Below are 18,285 nucleotides of genomic sequence, written 5' to 3' on the forward strand. Positions count from 1 at the left end.
ATGGCACAAACAATCATCTGGAATTATTACAGCGAGCACATGATGAAAAAGATCTATCCTACACATTGTTTTGCATTGGATAAACAAACATTGGCTTTTGATTCACTTGCATTTTTGATCACGGAGAGACTCGCCGTGATCTCGTCTGACCACACTTGGCTAGCTGCTATTTCATGCGGTCTATGGTACCTAACCCTGAAAGAAATGAATGGGGGCCTGGACGTTATAATGACCTGTCTCATTAACAGTCACGCCGCCTGCCAAAAACGCACCATCTGGCCGGGTTGTGTAACATCCCATGTGTTCGGGGCACAGACTGGGTGCCTTCGGGTTCCCACAAGGAGTGTGTGTGTGTGTGTGTGTGTGTGTGTGTGTGTGTGTGTGTGTGTGTGTGTGTGTGTGTGTGTGTGTGTGTGTGTGTGTGTGTGACTTTGTCTGAATGAGTGTGGACAGTGGACTCCAAAAGTCTAGGCCACACACACACCTTTTCTACAACGTCGGGAAAGAGATATTGTCCAGTGCAACCATTCACATCTGGCTTTGGTCACCATCATTTAGGCTGCTGCTGCTGCACAAGAATAATAACCAAAGACTCTTAAAACACAGATGTCTGTGATAGTAAGGTGCTCTGATATTTCGCCATGCCTCCAATCTCCCATTTTTTTCCCTCTGCTTTCTCTTGGACATTGAACGTCAGAAGAACATCTGGTAGAGGTGCAACAGAACTGGAGCGTTTCTGGTGAAAATCCAAGGAAAGCCTTCACTGAACATGCCCCATTTTGTAGGGTACTAAAGGCTAAATGTACTTCCTTTTTAGCCAGTCTGAAGGTTATTTTCTCGTTCTGAACTTCACTAATGGTAGGTTCTAATGATGTGGTTTGGTTGATACATGACTATGTAGTATCAGTGTTGAACAGATGTACATTTACAGTAAATGTCATGAACAGAGGCTTAATTGAATGGTTAGCAGTAAGTAATGTATAGTATAGATTAAGTCTCTCACCCAGATACTTCAGGTTGAACCAAACCAATGCCGTACAGGCCAAAATCTGGCAACCAAATAAAGCTCTACTGTATATCGCCAAAGGGGGCGGAAATGAAGATCTGGCAAAACTGGGAACATGTGGCTTTCATGACACACACACACACACACCACACACACACACACACACACACACACACACACACACACACAAACAGCATGGGTGACATGAGCAGAAACAATAGTCATCGCATTCTATCCATGGTCTGAAACAGGGTCACCATTGAGCACTTTGAACAGAACTACATTCCAGTGGACAGATCTATGGAAAGTTATTTCCTTTTATCTCCCCAGTCCACTCACTAAGCATGTTCTCACTGAAACCTCTTACTCCTCTCTCATTTTGTACTTAGTATACTCAACAAACAAACTTTGTACGAGAATTCAGAGAGGGCGACAAAGTTGGTTTGCGGGATTGGATACAGTCAACGGTAGCACATTTTGAAGTCAGAAAAATAAAGATGCGGTGGCCTTCCCTGTAGCTCAGTTGGTAGAGCATGGTGTTTGCAACACCAGGGTTATGGGTTCGATTCCCACGGGGGGCCAGCACAGAAAAAATAAATAAAAAATGTATGAAATGTATGCATTCACTACTGTAAGTCGCTCTGGATAAGAGCGTCTGCTAAATAAACGGCTCTCTATCCACCGGATGTGTACCAAGCTCACTAAAAGTGGCAGTAATAAAGCCTCTCTTGAAAAAGCCGAATCTTGATCCAGAAATTATAAAAAACTATCGGCCTATATCGAATCTTCCATTCCTCTCCAAAATTTTAGAAAAAGCTGTTGCACAGCAACTGACTGCCTTCCTGAAGACAAACAATGTATACGAAACGCTTCAGTCTGGTTTTAGACCCCATCATAGCACTGAGACTGCACTTGTGAAGGTGGTAAATGACCTTTTAATGACGTCAGACCGAGGCTCTGCATCTGTCCTCGTGCTCCTAGATCTTAGTGCCGCTTTTGATACCATCGATCACCACATTCTTTTGGAGAGATTGGAAACCCAAATTGGTCTACATGGACAAGTTCTGGCCTGGTTTAGATCTTATCTGTCGGAAAGATATCAGTTTGTCTCTGTGAATGGTTTGTCCTCTGACAAATCAATTGTAAATTTCGGTGTTCCTCAAGGTTCCGTTTTAGGACCACTATTGTTTTCACTATATATTTTACCTCTTGGGGATGTCATTCGAAAACATAATGTTAAATTTCACTGCTATGCAGATGACACACAGCTGTACATTTCAATGAAACATGGTGAAGCCCCAAAATTGCCCTCGCTAGAAGCCTGTGTTTCAGACATAAAGAAGTGGATGGCTGCAAACTTTCTACTTTTAAACTCGGACAAAACAGAGATGCTTGTTCTAGGTCCCAAGAAACAAAGAGATCTTCTGTTGAATCTGACAATTAATCTGGATGGTTGTACAGTCGTCTCAAATAAAACTGTGAAGGACCTCGGCGTTACTCTGGACCCTGATCTCTCTTTTGAAGAACATATCAAGACTGTTTCAAGGACAGCTTTTTTCCATCTACGTAACATTGCAAAAATCAGAAATTTTCTGTCCAAAAATGACGCAGAAAAATTAATCCATGCTTTTGTTACTTCTAGGCTGGACTACTGCAATGCTCTACTTTCCGGCTACCCGGATAAAGCACTAAATAAACTTCAGTTAGTGCTAAATACGGCTGCTAGAATCCTGACTAGAACCAAAAAATTTGATCATATTACTCCAGTGTTAGCCTCCCTACACTGGCTTCCTGTTAAGGCAAGGGCTGATTTCAAGGTTTTACTGCTAACCTACAAAGCATTACATGGGCTTGCTCCTACCTATCTTTCCGATTTGGTCCTGCCGTACATACCTACACGTACGCTACGGTCACAAGACGCAGGCCTCCTAATTGTCCCTAGAATTTCTAAGCAAACGGCTGGAGGTAGGGCTTTCTCCTATAGAGCTCCATTTTTATGGAATGGTCTGCCTACCAATGTGAGAGACGCAGACTCAGTCTCAACCTTTAAGTCTTTACTGAAGACTTATCTCTTCAGTAGGTCCTATGATTAAGTATAGTCTGGCCCAGGAGTGTGAAGGTGAACGGAAAGGCTGGAGCAACGAACCGCCCTTGCTGTCTCTGCCTTGCCGGTTCCCCTCTTTCCACTGGGATTCTCTGCCTCTAACCCTTTTACAGAGGCTGAGTCACTGGCCTACTGGTGTTCTTCCATGCCGTCCATGGGAGGGGTGCGTCACTTGAGTGGGTTGAGTCACTGACGTGGTCTTCCTGTCTGGGTTGGCGCCCCCCCCCCCCTTGGGTTGTGCCATGGCGGAGATCGTTGTGGGCTATACTCGGCCTTGTCTTAGGACGGTAAGTTGGTGGTTGGAGACATCCCTCTAGTGGTGTGGGGGCTGTGCTTTGGCAAAGTGGGTGGGGTTATATCCTGCCTGTTTGGCCCTGTCCGGGGGTATCATCGGATGGGGCCACAGTGTCTTCTGATCCCTCCTGTCTCAGCCTCCAGTATTTATGCTGCAGTAGTTTATGTGTCGGGGGGCTAGGGTCAGTCTGTTACATCTGGAGTATTTCTCTTGTCTTATCCGGTGTCCTGTGTGTATTTAAATATGCTCTCTCTAATTCTCTCTTTCTGTCTTTCTCTCGGAGGACCTGAGCCCTAGGACCATGCCTCAGGACTACCTGGTATGATGACTCCTTGCTGTCCCCAGTCCACCTGGCCGTGCTGCTGCTCCAGTTTCAACTGTTCTGCCTGCGGCTATGGAACCCTGACCTGTTCACCGGACGTGCTTGTTGCACCCTCGACAACTACTATGATTATTATTATTTGACCATGCTGGTCATTTATGAACATTTTAACATTTTAACATTTTGACCATGTTCTGTTATAATATCCACCCTGCACAGCCAGAAGAGGACTGGCCACCCCTCATAGCCTGGTTCCTCTCTAGGTTTCTTCCTAGGTTTTTGGCCTTTCTAGGGAGTTTTTCCTAGGGAGTTTTTCCTAGCCACCGTGCTTCTTTCACATGCTTTGCTTGCTGTTTGGGGTTTTAGGCTGGGTTTCTGTACAGCACTTTGAGAATATCAGCTGATGTACGAAGGGCTATATAAAAATAAATTTGATTTGATTTGATTTTAAATGACTAAAATGTAAAATGAGATTTAACACGGTTCCTAAATCAGCCACCATCCTAAAGTTGTTCAAGGGCAACAGTCTTTATACTGTGCCTTAAGACTTGATTGAATGTTTGACATCGATTCCTTTCCCGCTTTTTAAATGGTAATACATCCACTAACTGAACACTGGAGACTCTACTGTCCTCAAGGAGTGTGCTGTAGGGACACATGGTATAACATGTATTATTATCCGTTTGTGGCAGTAATGAATTTTACAGGTATTCTCTATTTCAAATCATTTCTGGGGTCTCGAAGAAATTCTTCCACGACATTCTGTCCGATCCTAATCTGCGAGTAAAAGCCTTTGTGGCTTGGTTGCGAGGTAGGAGCACTAGTGGATGCCGTATATACAAAAATTGTTACCGGGAGAGTGCAGCGCACCTTCCCATCCCGGTGCCACAGGATGTCTCAAAGCCCCACAACAGCAGCCTCCAGCTTCCTGCAGCTCTAGTAAAAGAGCTATTTGTGGTTCGGTACTTGAAAAAGAAACCCAGTGCGGAGTGTGTCTCTCTAAGACGACCACAAAGTTTGAGAGGAAAGGCTAACGGTTTCTTATGGTTTGCAGAGTGAGGCACTTCAGCCGTTTGCTCCTAAAGAAGGGGTTTGGGGCGATAGGACAAGACCCCTGGATGGAGTGGGTACTACTCCAGATCTGTCGACTACTCCTCTTTTTGGTCTCTTTTGTCTACTTTCATGACAGTGCAACACAGCAGGGCTTCCACTGACTCATTTTGAAGCCACGGAGATCCAGCAGAGTGCATAAGCCAAAGGAGGGCAATGATTTGTGAGTGGCAGAGAAAATCTGGACTTTACAGTGAAATGTTAATTCAGTGTTACTTCATGATGGTGCTGGTTAAATTGTACTGTACTTTAAATAGGTACAGTAAGGAATTAAAACCTGTAATGGGATTTCCAGGGTAAGTCAACAACATTCCTCTCGCAGCTAGCCTAAGGTTTTTTTTCCCTCTCGCTATAAACATTTTATTGAACGCACAAAATCAGCTTTACATTCTTGCAAAGCAAGAAGACCGTTTTTTTATTTATTTATCCCAGATACCGTGATTTTGACCAGCCAAAAGCCATTGCGCATTTATGGGATACTTGCATGCACCAGCGAAATCATGAGAAGTGTTAGGAAAGGTCTATATACTGTAATACAGCTTCGGAGTATTTCAAGAGAGAGGAAAAAGTGAGAGAGATAGCCTTTCGCTGAAGGCTGTGAATTTTGTAAGACCATCATTTCAACTTGTGTAAGACTTCAACAAACACATTTGGGGGGGGGGGGGGGTCTGGCAGCCAGTGCTCTCGTATAAAAAGATGCCTCCGTTATATTATATTATTTGATTTTATTTAACATTTACTTAAATAGGCAAGACAGTTAAGAACAAATTCTTATTTACAATGACGGCCTACCAAAAGGCAAAAGGCCTCCTGTGGTTACGGGAGATGGGATTAAAAATGTAAATAAATTATATACAAATATAGGACAAGACACACATCACGAAATGAGACAACACAACACTACATAAAGAGAGACCTAAGACAACAACACAGCATGGTAGCAACACAACATGACAACAACATGGTCGAAACACAACATGGCAGAAGCACAACATGGTAGCAGCACAAAACAGGGTATAAACATTATTGGGCACAGACAACAGCACAAAGGGCAAGAAGGTAGAGACAACAATACATCACGCAAAGCAGCCACAACTGTCAGTAAGAGTGTGCACAATTGAGTCTTCGAATGAAGAGATTGAGATAAAACTGTCCAGTTTGAGTGTTTGTTGCAGCTCGTTCCAGTCGCTAGCTGCAGCGAACTGAAAAGACAAGCGACCCAGGGATGTGTGTGCTTTGGGGACCTTTAAGAGAATGTGACTGGCAGAACGGGTGTTGTATGTGGAGGATGAGGGCTGCAGTAAATATCTCAGATAGGGGGGAGTGAGGCCAAAGAAGGTTTTATAAATAAGCATGAACCAGTGGGTCTTGCGACGGGTATACAGAGATGACCAGTTTACAGAGGAGTATAGAGTGCAGTGATGTGTCTTATAAGGAGCATTGGTGGCAAATCTGATGGCCGAATGGTAAAGAACATCTAGCCGCTCGAGAGCACCCTAACCTGCCGATCTATAAATTACGTCTCCGTAATCTAGCATGGGTAGGATGGTCATCTGAATCCGGGTTAGTTTGGCAGCTGGGGTGAAAGAGGAGCGATTACGATAGAGGAAACCAAGTCTAGATTTAACTTTAGCCTGCAGCTTTGATATGTGCTGAGAGAAGGACAGTGTACCCTCTAGCCATACTCCCAAGTACTTGTATGAGGTGACTACCTCAAGCTCTAAACCCTCAGAGGTAGTAATCATACCTGTGGGGAGAGGGGCATTCTTCTTCCCAAACCACATGACCTTTGTTTTGGAGATGTTCAGAACAAGGTTCGGAAAGTATTCAGACCCCTTGACTTTTTCCACATTTTGTTGCGTTACAGCCTTATTCTAAAATGTATTAAATAAAATGTTTTCCTCATCAATCTACACACAATACCCCATAATGACAAAAGAGAAAGCATAATTTTTTTACATTTTTTTGCTAATTAATAAAACATTTTTAACAGAAATACCTTATTTACATAAGTATTCAGACCCTTTGCTATGAGACTCGAAATTGAGCTCAGGTGCATCCTGTTTTCATTTATCATCCTTGAGACGTTTCAACAATTTGAAGTCCACCTAAGGAAAATTCAATTAATAGGACGTGATTTGGAAAGGAACACACCTGTCTATATAAGGTCCCACAGTTGACAGTGCATGTTAGGGCAAAAACCAAGCCATGAGGACGAAGAAATTGTCCATAGAGCTCCGAGACAGGAATGTGTCGAGGCACAGATTTGGGGAAGGGTATCAAAAAATGTCTGCACACTTGAAGGTCCCCAAGAACACAGTGGCCTAAATGGAAGAAGTTTGGAACTACCAACAATCTTCAGGGAGGTGACCAAGAACCCAATGGTCACTCTGACAGAGCTCCATAGTTCCTCTGTGGAGATGTGAGTACTTTCCAGAAGGACAAACATCTCTGCAGCACTCCACCAATCAGGCCTTTATGGTAGAGTGGCCAGACAGAAGCCACTCCCCAGTAAAAGGCGCATGACAGCCTGCTTGGAGTTTGCCAAAAGGCACCTAAAGGACTCTCAGACCATGAGAAGCAAGATTCTCTGGTCTGATGAAACCAAGATTGAACTCTTTGGCCTGAATGCCAAGCGTCATGTCTGGAGGAAACCTGGCACCATCCCTATGGTGAAGCATGGTGGTGCCAGCGTGATACTGTGGGGATGTTTTTCAGTGGCAGGGACTGGAAGACTAGTCAGGATCGAGGGAAAGATGAACGAAGCAAAGTACAGAGAGATCCTTGATGAAAACCTGCTCCAGAGTGCTCAGGACCTCAGACTGGGGCGAAGGTTCACTTTCCAACAAGACAATGATAAGCACACAGCCAAGACAACGCAGGAGTGGCTTTGGGACAACTCTCTGAATGAACTTGAGTGACCCAGCCAGAGCCCGATCGAACATCTCTGGAGAGACATGAAAATAGCTGTGCAGCAACGCACCCCCTCCAACCTGACAGAGCTTAAGAGAATCTGCAGAGAAAAATGGGAGAAACTCCCCTAATACAGGTGTGCCAAGCTTGTAGCGTCATACCGAAGAAGACTCGATGCTGTAATCGCTGCCAAAGGTCCTTCAACTACTAAGTAAAGGATCTGAATACTTACTGTATGTAAATGTGATATTTCAGTTTTGTTTTGCAAAAATGTCTAAAAAACAGTTTTTGCTTTGACATTATGGGATATTGTGTGTAGACTGATGATGTGGAAAAAGTGAAGGGGTCTGAATACTTTCCGAAAGCACTGTATCTATTGGCAAGTCTCTGTTAAGCAGCGGACATGAGGCAATGAAGTTACACTCACTACTAAATGTTTGCCATCTGATATCTTACAATGGATTTCTGCCAGAAGTCAAAGAGCTCTGGATGAGTTATCTGTACAGTTGCCATTTTTTCCTTGTGCTTTCTACTAGTGTTTTTTTCTCTGTTCTTCTCCCCTCGACTCACTTTCGCTTGTAAATGTCCACACTCAACGAAAATGACATTCGGTAGCTACTAGCTATGCTTGTATAACTTTATGAACTGGATTTGCCTGTCATTGCAACTAGTTTATGTTCGTTTTCGCTCATTAGCATTTAGCTAACAGAGTCTATATGATTTCGCAATTAGTTGGTGCTGATTTTGTTAGCATTCTGGTAATAGACGCCCAATGGGCTTTTCTTGCGTTTTTAGAACCCCCTTGTGTGCTATACCGGTAATACCGTAAATCCAGGGATAAGAGAAGGATGTAAAATCTGGATACCGCCCAAGCCTACTTCTGATGTTCCTTTCACATTGATCCCAATGCCCTGCTGTTCAGGAAGGAAAGAATGTGGGTCACGCTGGGATGCCTGTAAGGTGCTTTTAGGTCAGGCCGTGTGGGTTGCAGTAACTTATCCCTGAACCTAAACTACAGGTAGGGCCAGAGTCAGAACAAGACCATGGCGATGGTCAGGCTAGGGTCAGGAGCCCAGGGCAAAGAGCAGGGACAAGGCTAGAGCCAGGGTGCAAACTAGACCAGAACAAGGGCAAGAATCAGACCAGGGTCAGGGCGAGAGACTATGACAGATCTAGTGCAAGGGTAAGTGCTCAGGCTAAAAAAAGCAAACAGGCCAAGGCTAGGGCCACGACTCAAGCATGGGTCGGGGGCAGGGATGAGTCAGTCCACCACTGAAGATCTGAAGTACCTAGTCATGAGCGATGAACCTAAATGTCGGTTTATTTTAGTTTTGTAAATAACTAATAGACTGGTGTCGGTTCAATTATTTGAATTCCATTTCGTTTGTTTATTTTCTGTGCCGTTTCTCTAGAGATATTTCTCTCTGGGAGATATTGTACAACTCACCATAGTTAAGCGGGTGTGGCCCAGCTGGGCTACAGCATTCCCCTATGGAACAAGGGCAGGACTGACGGGCTGGTGCCCAACTGGAGGACAGGCTGTGGTGAGTGAGAGAGGGATGAAAGGAGCTGTTGTCTGGGGGCTAAGTCCCCGCTGATGGAGGATAAAGAAAGCATAAAGACAGAGGGATGACGAAAGAGGGATGGAGAATTTCTCATGTTCTCAGAAACATCATTGACAGAGTCGCACACATATGGTCAGACACAGACACAAAGTTTCATACATTACATTTTCTCTCAATTAAAGATTGGGCTTGCTTCATTTAAACAAGATTTGGGGCAATCTTACCAAGATGGAAGACAGTGTTAAGTTGATAAGCAGAATCACTGCTTGGCTGGAACAATAGCCTGCATCCACCACACAGGTTACGAGGTTAAGATTTCCCACCAGATTTAAACCATCCACCCAAAATAAATGGTTTAAAACAGTAGCTAAAAAAGAAAGGAAATATAAACTAGGGCCGAAAGTTTAGGGTAAGTATTTCCCTTTCACCATGTCATGAGGTCACAGTACATATGGAGATGTTTTGTTGTTGTCTTGGGATCAAAACAGCCTAACCATGTATTATGGTGCAGACCATAAATGTGACTTAATCTAAATATGTCTCTGAAGAAAAAGGAGTCAGACACTCTATTTCGAGGGGGCCGTTGGAGCTAGATGATGCGGTGGGCCGTTCTGACGAGCTCGAATGGTTGTGGCAAGCCGCCACTGTTTACATAGCGAACAACAGGATTTTTTATCTTACATGTCATTGGGATTCACTAAGGCCCAGGAGACAATACGGGAACAAAACACAGAGGCACATTTAAACGTAAGGCTTTTCTTTCTCTATGGACCCAAGAAGAGAGCATGAATTGAAGCGATGTCCCTCTGCCAATATTGAAGCAGGACAGATTCCCCCATGCCAAAATGAGTTACTAACTGTGGCCAGTAACCTGCTTAACTGAAGTATTTTTATTGGAAAGTGTTTCCAGCCCTGGTTATTGTTTTGTCTTTGTATACCGCATAACATAACCAAGAGGAGATGCTAGCTAAATAATAATACAGTATCAGGGTATGTGCAGGTTCCATGAAGTTGAATTTAAGACCTTTTTATGCGACTTGAAATGTAATTTAATACTAATTTTGAGGGTTGCGTGTTGTGGTGGCAGAATTTCCACAACAGCGTGCCACACAACTGCTAATTTTCCCCTCCAGAAATGAGCCCATGTTGGCAAAAAGTCGTATTTTTAGGGCTGGCTCTTTCACCAAGAGCTATAGCCTACATGGTTCATATTGTCAGGCAGGTGTGCTATTTTAGCAATGAGCATTCTCCTGTAGCCTAACAGATGTAGTAGCATAGTGGCTAGGCTATAGATGGCTGAAGCATGGGGTTGCCAAACTGCATTTGTTTAGGCTAATCATTAGCTAGATCACAAACGCTAAGTGTTCCAAATTTTGGCTTCAATACCAATACTATACTGAACAAAAATATAAAACGCAAAATGCAACAATTTCAACGATTTTACTGAGTTACCGTTCATATAAGGAAATCAGTCAATTGAAATGAATTAATTAGGCCCTAATTCTATGGACTTCACATGATGGGCAGGGGCGCAGCCAAGGGTTGGCCTGGTAGGGCATAGGCCCACCCACTGGGGAGCCAGGTTTAGCCAATCAGAATTAGTTTTTCCCCACAAAAGGGCTTTACAGAAATACTCCTCAGTTTCATTAGCTGTCCGGGTGGCTGGTATCAGATTATCCCGCAGGTGAAGAAACTGGATGTGGAGGTCCTGGGCTGGTGTGGTTACACGTGGTCTGCGGTTGTGAGGTTGGTTGGACTTACTGCCAAATTCTCTAAAATGACATTGGAGGAGGCTTATGGTAGAAAAATGTACATTAAATTGTCAGTGGACATTCCTGCAGTCAGCATGCCAATTGCACACTCCCTCAAACTTGAGGAATCTGTGGCATTGCGTTGTGTGACAAAACTGCACATTTTAGAGTGCCATTTTAATGTCCCCAGCACAACGTACACTTGTGTTTGTTTCTATATTTTGTTTCTTTTTTTTGGTACTTTTACCCCTTTTTAGTTCCAACCGCCGTGTCTTTGTGAGACGAAGAGTAGGTGAACGGATGATTTCCACATATGTGGTTCCCACCATGAAGCATGGAGGAGGAGGTGTGATGGTGTGGGGGTACTTTGCTGGTGACACTGTCAGCGATTTATTTAGAATTCAAAGCACACTTAACCAGCATGGCTACCACAGCATTCTGCAGCGATACGCCATCCCATCTGGTTAGTGGGACTATCATTCTTTTTTCAACAGGACAATGACCCAAAACACACTTCCAGGCTGTGTAGCGGCTATTTGACCAATTAGGAGAGTGACGGAGTGCTGCATCAGATGACCTGGCCTCCAGAATCACCCGACCTTAACCCAATTGAGATGGTTTGGGATGAGTTGGACCGCAGAGTGAAGGAAATGCAGCCAACAAGTGCTCAGTATATGTGGGACCTCCTTCAAGACTGTTGGAAAACCATTCCAGGTGAAGCTGGTTGAGAGAATGCCAAGAGTGTGCAAAGGGTGGCCACATATATAAAATATATTTCGATTTGTTTAACACTTTTTCGGTTACTAAATGATTCCATATGTATTATTTCATAGTTTTGATGTCTTCACTATTATTCTACAATGCAGAAAATAGTAAAAATAAAGAACAACCCTGGAATGAGTAGGTGCGTCCAAACTTTTGACTAGTACTGTATGTAAATGTAATATTTCAGTTTTTTATTTTTATTATAAATTAGCCCAAATTTTGAAAAACGTATTGCTTTGTCATTATGGGGTATTGTGAACAGATTGATGGGGGGGGGGACTATTTTAATCCAATTTAGAATAAGGCTGTAACGTCACAAAATGTGGAAAAAGTCAAGGTTTCTGAATACTTTCCGAATGGACTGAATGTATATAATGGTGTGAAATGGACAGTATTTGAATAGAAAAGCTGTGTACAGCAAAGGAAAGGTGTGTACAACAGTATATAGGATGAGCCTTGATTAGATTACAGTATATACAGTTGAAGTCGGAAGTTTACATCCACTTAGGTTGGAGTCATTAAAACTCGTTTTTCAACCACTCCACAAATTTCTTGTTAACAAACTACAGTTTTGACAAGTCAGTTAGGACATCTACTTTGTGCATGACACAAGTCATTTTTCCAACAACTGTTTACAGACACAGAAGTTTACATACACTAAGTTGACTGTGCCTTTAAACAGCTTGGAAAATTCCAGAAAATGTCATGGCTTTAGAAGCTTCTGATAGGCTAATTGACATAATTTGAGTCAATTGGAGGTGTACTTGTGGATGTATTTCAAGGCCTACCTTCAAACTCAGTGCCTCCTTGCTTGACATCATGGGAAAATCAAAAGAAATCAGCCAAGACCTCAGAAAAAAATTGTAGACCTCCACAAGTCTGGTTCATCCTTGGGAGCAATTTCCAAATGCCTGAAGGTACCACGTTCATCTGTACAGACAATAATACACAAGTATAAACACCATGGGACCACGCATCCGTCATACCGCTCAGGAAGGAGACACATTCTGTCTCCTAGAGATTAACGTACTTTGGTGCAAAAAGTGAAAATCAATCCCAGAACAACGGTAAAGGACCCTGTGAAGATGCTGAAGAAAACAGGTACAAAAGTATCTATATCCACAGTAAAACGAGTCCTATATTGACATAACTTGAAAGGCCGCTCAGCAAGGAAGAAGCCTCTCCTCCAAAACCCCCATTAAAAAGCGACTACGGATTGCAATTGCACATGGGGACAAAGATCGTACTTTTTGGAGAAATGTCCTCTGGTCTGATGAAACAAAAATAGAACTGTTTGGCCATAATGACCATCGTTATGTTTGGAGGAAAAAGAGGGATGCTTCCAAGCCGAAGAACACCATCCCAACCGTGAAGCACAGGGGTGGCAGCATCATGTTGTGGGGGTGCTTTGCTGCAGGAGGGACTGGTGCACTTCACAAAATAGATGGCATCATGAGGTAGGAAAATTATCTGGATATGTTGAAGGAACATCTCAAGACATCAGTCAGGAAGTTAAAGCTTGGTCGCAAATGGGTCTTCCAAATGGACAATGACCCCAAACATACTTCCAAAGTTGTGGCAAAATGGCTGAAGGACAACAAAGTCAAGGTATTGGAGTGGCCATCACAAAGCCCTGACCTCAATCCTATAGCAAATTTGTGGGCAGAACTGAAAAAGCGTGTGTGAGCAAGGAGGACTACAAACCTGACCCAGTTACACCAGCTCAGTCAGGAGGAATGGGCCAAAATACCCCCAACTTACTGTGGGAAGCTTTTGGAAGGTTACCCAAAATGTTTGACCCAAGTTAAACAATTTAAAGCCAATGCTACCAAATGAAAAAATGAAAAAAATAAAAGCAGAAATAAATCAGTCTCTCTACTATTATTCTGACATGACACATTCTTAAAATAAAGTGGTGATCCTAACTGACCTAAGACAGGGAATTTTTACTAGGATTAAATGTTAGGAATTGTGGAAAAACTGAGTTTAAATGCAAATGGCTAAGGTGTATGTAAACTTCCGACTTCAACTGTACATGTGAAGTGGGTAAAACAGTATATAAACATTATTAAAGTGACCAGTGTTCAATGACTATGTACATAGGTTAGCAGTCTCTAAGGTGCAGGGTAGAGAACCGGGTGGTAGCCGGCTAGTTACAGTGACTAAGGTTCAGGGCAAGGGACTGGGCGGAGGCAGGCTACTGGTGACTATTTAACAGTCGGATGGCCTGGAGATGGAATCTGTTTTTCAGTCTCTCGTCCCAGCTTTGATGCACCTGTACTGTCTCCGCCTTCTAGATGGTAGTGGGGTGAACAGGCCGTGGCTCAGGTGGCTGAGGTCCTTGATGATCTTCTTGGTCTTCCTGTGACACCGGGTGCTGTAGATGGCCCAAAGGGCAAGCAGTGTGACCCCAGTGATGTGTTGGGCTGACAGCCCCACCCTCTGTAGAGCCCTGCGGTTGTGGACAGTGCAATTGCCGTACCAGGCAGTGATACAGCTCTCAATGGTGTATCTGTAGAAGTTTGTGAGGGTCTTAGGTGCCAAGCCAAATTTCTTCAGCCTCCTGAGGTTGAAGAGGCACTGTAGCAACTTCTTCACCATTCTATCTGTGTGAAGGGACCATTTCATGTTGACCGTGATGTGCCCCCCGGGGAACCTGAAGCTTTTCCCCCTCACCACTGCGGCCCGTCGATGTGGATGGGTGGTGCTCTCTCTGCTGTCTCCTGAAGTCCACGATCAGCTCCTTTGCTTTGTTGACGCTGAGGGAGAGGTTATTTTCCTGGCACCACTCTGCCAGGGCCCTCACCTCCTCCCTGTAGGCTTTCTCATCGTAGTTGGTAATCATGTTCATCACTGTTTATCAGCCAACTTGATGTTTGAGTTGGAGACGTGCGTGGCTACACAGTCATGGGTGAACAGGGAGTACAGGAGGGGAAGCACCCACCCTTGTGAGGTAGGTGTTGTTGCCTACCTTCATCACCTGGGGTCAGCCCGTCAGAAAGTCCAGGACCCAGTTGGCAACGGCCCGACTCGCACTGGCACACGATGTGCACACACAGAGGTGCACATGTGGATAGCTCTCTTACATTTTGAGTGCGCCTCGAGTGTTATTTGATGTTAAATTGTTTATATTTATTTGCCGTGGTGGCAAGAATTAAGTAGCAGCACAATATAACGGAAACACTGTAGTCATCTCCGTCACATTTTTTAAGACCTTCGAAAAACTGAATTTAAAGGGATACTTCGGGATTTTGCTAATGATGCCGTTTATCTACTTCCCTAGAGTAAGGAAGTTAGAGGTAGTTTCTCCAGCCAATGCTAACTAGTGTTAGCTAGTAGATACCCATAGACTTCCAGTCATTGTGCTAACGCTAGTTAGCATTGGCTCGCAAGACTATCTCTAACTTCCTTCATACTGGACACAGAGACATAAAAATGGTACCCACTAGTTTGACTCTGGTGTCCTTAATCATCCCTTTAAGACCTTTTAAGACTTTTTAAGGGCACCCTGAGTATAGATAGAATAAAATAAGGCCGGTATTTAAATCAATTGGAGATCAGGATAGTGCCTTTAGAAGTGTCCCATGGCATTACTCTGTTTAGTTCTGAAGGCAAACCTGACTGAGAAGACATGCATTCACTGCAACCAGATTGACTAATTCTAATCAAGTGTCAAGTCCCTTCATCCTGAATCCCACTGCAGTGCAAAACAAACGCACTTCTGGAAGCACTATTTGGAAAGGTACGTACTGCAATCGATTGAATATTGGTCTAAAATAATTCTAAAACTAAAAGTGGAGAAAAATATCAACATTGTGAGGGCATTATTACCTGTCTATTTCAGTTCTGGATGTCGGTCAATTGGGGGACTTCAAAGCCCAGATACCTGGAAACAGAGAACAAACAGGAATCATGATAGTCTTGATAGAAGATAGGCTAATAACTGAACAGGTGAGTTACTGCACTGCAAATGTTGCCCTAGATGATACAGCGTAGATTTTGTAAGCCATAGTGATATTTTTGATTGCATGTCTCGTGTGGCTCAGTTGGCAGAGCATGGTGTTTGCAACGCCAGGGTTGTGCGTTCGATTCCCACGGGGGACCAGTACGGATAATTTTTTTTAATGAAATGTATGCATTCACTACTGTAAGTCGCTCTGGATAAGAGCGTCTGCTGAATGACTAAAATGTAAATGTAAACCTTCATTAGTAGAATGATCAAGAATCCAATTCTCTCCCATTCTCCCAAATATATCACTTTCTTGCACCTACTCTCTCCTGTTCCCACTCTCTTGTTTAAATGTACAGGCCTACCGTTTTGGAAAGTGGAAATAAAGTGTGAGGAGGAGAAAGAATAGAAAAATCAAAAAAAGATAGGACAGAGTCTTGCGACAGCCACATTTGAGAACTTTTCCTGTTGAAAGTCTATTGCTGCCATTCTACTGTTTCTCACTGTATCATCTCTCAATAACAGCATATCCACACAAGTTAATTTAACTGGAGGTGTTGTGAATAAATAAATATCTGCTGACTGTGTGTGTGTGTGTGTGTGTGTGTGGTGTGTGTGTGTGTGTGTGTGTGTGTGTGTGTGTGTGTGTGTGTGTGTGTGTGTGTGTGTGTGTTACAAACTGCTTTCAACAAGGACATTTCCTTTGGGAAAGTGACTTGTTGTCTAATCCATTTTAAAGTTTTGTTCCAAGACCTAGTATGGTCTGAAATGCTTTGCCATTGTGTTTTAGCTAGCTATGAGTTGTTAGTTAACGTTAGTCATATTCATCACTGGTAATGTTAGGTATGTATAGGCTAGCTAAACAGATACAAGTCAGTCTTGATAAGATGAAATATATGCTAAAAAAAAAGTCAGAGAGCTACAGCAAGCCAACTAGCTAGCTACTGTAGCTTGATGGTAAGCAAAAAAGTTATAAATCAAAAATAATGCGGGAATCAGACCCGGGTCAGGGCGAGACTGTGACAGATCTAGCGCATGCTAACATTAGCCATAATTAATTCCGAACTGCACAACATGTTACCAAACAATATCAGAAAGCTAGCTATCAAGCAAACAACATTTAAAATGTTGTCAAAGTAACGTTAGTTAGCTAGCTGGCTTGAAAGCTGTCTTTAAAAAATCTTACCTTGTCCAAACGTCAACTTGGCTTTAACAAATATGAATGAGGAACTCAGATTTACTGTCATATTTTGGTTTTCAACAAAGTCCCATTTACAACCAAATGTCTTCTTACCATAAAGTTGATTAAATCAATTTCTATATTCGAACAACTAGCTATTTAAATGTTTATAAAAAACGCGGGATTGCCTGCTGGGTGGATAGAAACTCCCAAAATACTCGCACGTTGGTTATTTTTCTTTTCCAGCTTCAAAGCCTTGCTCCACATCTGGCTGACGTTCTGAAAGCATGCTACTGGCTAAACAGCTGGCTAAATTCTGATTCCCCACGACGGTCCGGGCGTCTTCGAACGGCTTAACGAAAGTGGTTCTCTTCAAACAAATTAGATTTGCGCCGTCAACGTATAACAAGCAAGTGACATGTAGTCACACAATTTATATTTCACAAAGTTTATATTTCAATTGCAAATTGTCGACGTTTTCAAAAGGAGCAATCGTGACCAGTGCCTCCCGAGAGCACGCGAGACGGATGCAACTGAAAAGCGGAGCAATGCAGACAGACACTTCAGTTGCAGAAACCATTCACCAACTTTACCTATTCACATTGTACTGCACTCACTGGCCCAGTCTACGATTACTCTATCCGAGCAGCTAACAGTACTGGCCTAAAATCTCACTTAATGTAGGCTACAGTAGTCAGAGTACATAGTCTTGTGAAAGATTCGAGTTGAGTAGGCTATAGTATGTGCATTTTACATTTAATTTACAATTTGTTTATTTAAAAAAAAATTATATATATATATATATATATAGCCCTTGTCTTGCACTTGTATGGTGCCAAACTTAAGTTCTTTGTGAGAGCAAATGTCTTACCTCTGACTCTGAAGAGACATTTTTTTTCTTGTGTCTTCATATACCACGTAGCAAGATTAAGGTTGGCTTGACCATGGCTTGACTAGTTTACAATACTTTTACATCACTGCAGGTTATTGTAAGAGAGAGGGAGAGGGGAGGAGGAAGAGAGCAGGGTGTAGCAAAACCCAACATCTCTGGATGAAGCACGTGCTGTGCTTATTGTTACTGCCTCAACGAAGTTTCTGACTTGGATCTACCTAAATTCTTATTATTTCCTACCATACTAAGCCAGAATCAGGTGTGGTGCTTGGTTGGAACAAAACCTTGCAGTAGGCCTGTGGCATTTCCGGACCAGAGTTTCTTGATCCTACCAATCACCTCAACACCCAATTGAGCGTGGGCAGGTCTGTCTGTAAAATTGAGAATTCTACTCTCAAAGGTTTCCCTGATAAATTAAACATGTAAATAAAAT

At 43.1% G+C, this 18,285-nt stretch overlaps 1 protein-coding gene across 2 annotated transcripts in view; it reads right to left on the bottom strand.

Moving 5' to 3' along the window:
- The window catches only part of LOC106579161 (gap junction gamma-1 protein), a 59,412-nt gene extending 41,458 nt beyond the window's left edge, over window positions 1-17,954 (bottom strand). Inside the window, exons 1-2 of one of the 2 annotated variants that reach the window (XM_014158774.3) lie at window positions 17,832-17,954; window positions 15,663-15,717 (exon numbers count right to left, since the gene is read on the bottom strand). The gene's annotated coding sequence lies outside the window, so the exon portion shown is untranslated. Of the gene's footprint in view, window positions 1-15,662; window positions 15,718-16,966; window positions 17,573-17,831 lie in introns of those variants that run through there. The other variant, XM_014158771.3, reaches the window with a different exon arrangement.
- Between the last annotated feature and the right edge of the window lie 331 nt (window positions 17,955-18,285).

This window comes from Salmo salar, chromosome 19 (genome assembly GCF_965601325.2).
Source record: "Salmo salar chromosome 19, fSalSal1, whole genome shotgun sequence".
Lineage (NCBI taxonomy): Eukaryota > Metazoa > Chordata > Actinopteri > Salmoniformes > Salmonidae > Salmo > Salmo salar.